Source organism: Corvus brachyrhynchos, unplaced genomic scaffold (assembly GCF_000691975.1).
Source record: "Corvus brachyrhynchos isolate BGI_N302 unplaced genomic scaffold, ASM69197v1 scaffold601, whole genome shotgun sequence".
NCBI classification, from domain to species: domain Eukaryota; kingdom Metazoa; phylum Chordata; class Aves; order Passeriformes; family Corvidae; genus Corvus; species Corvus brachyrhynchos.
This window is the reverse complement of record NW_008236212.1, coordinates 30,273-31,713: the sequence shown is the minus strand read 5'-3', so window position 1 is coordinate 31,713 and position 1,441 is coordinate 30,273.

Genomic DNA, 1,441 nt, shown 5'->3' with positions numbered 1-1,441 from the left:
CATGTATTTTGACTCAAAAATTAACTGTGTCCAAGCAGTGTTCCAAAAGTCCTTGGTAAGAATTAAATCCCAAGAAACATAGAAAAAGTTCTTAAACAACCATGCCAGGAAGTGTTTCAGTTCTTTTTGAGCTTGAATCACGCTAAAATTTACAAATCGTTGTTCAAGAATCATTTTAAGTTTAAGATAAATGTCCATATGCGGCTCTGAGAGCCAAGAGTCTTCCCACGGTTCCTCCATAGTTTAGATACGGAATAGCAAAGCAAAACCAAGAAGAGGAATCCAAAGTTTCCAGGGTTTACTCACACAAATCAGTCGCTTAGGGATCGGGGATCGTTCTGCTCACAAATCTCCACCATTTGTTGCAGTGGGGATCCTGCAACACGCATATATCAAACCAGGAGTCCCGTGGAAAGGAAATATATAGGGACAGACAGATTCTTTGTCCTTGCCCGCGCAGGGAAACACAAACCAACCAATGGGGAACGAGGCTGACCAGGGGCTCGGGAAACCCCGTGTGTCTGTCCCCTCAGGGCCCCTGTCCCAGGGCTACATGGCAGGGGGAGGAGACCCCGACAGAAATCAGGCTTGATTGCCTGAAAATTTGGTCATTTCTTACCATATCAGATATTTAATAAAATATATTACTTCTTCCAGCAACCCATGTCCCATCTTTGTCCTTTAGACCATCACAGCTATGACAAAATACCATTCTGAAAAAGGCATGAAGCAATAAAATAATTTAATAATAATGCAACAGTTTATTTTACTAATCAGATAAGCCATTACCCTGTTAGATGTTTGCTTTGGAACACAGCATCAAGAAAATGAGTTCACCAAGAACAAAACTGGCTCCAGTCCTGTCAACGGACATTTATAAACCAAAATTCAAAAGGCTGTTTTCTATATAATTTAAGTGCTCCTGGTTTATGGACATACTCAAGGAACTTATAACTTTCTTTTGTTCCTTGGTAATTTGCTTCCCTTCCACACCATACCCAGGGTCTGTTAAACGTGTTTGGTGCTAATTTGAAACATCTCTTTAAGAGGAATGCATATAGGCTGTACAGATAAAATCCACAAAAAGAACTACAGTATCTGACATCACCTATGACAAAATTTAAAGATAGCTGAACTGTTCTTGTTCATCTGAAAGCCTGTACAGTGGTAGGAATCTCTTTTTCTTGGTAATACTGGAACAGATTTCACTTTGGTTGAACAGCACGGCCTTGTGACATATATGCAGTACTCTAATTATATGCCTTCCTATTTATACTATAGAACTAGTGTACAGCTACCGATATTTGTTCTGTTCCTATGAGCAGTACTTCCCCTCCCAAATCTGTTCACATTTACTTCAGGCTTACTCCATTTTATTTGCAGTCACATCTGAAACATGGACAATTCATCCAATGATCAGTCAATCCCTGAAACTACTGGC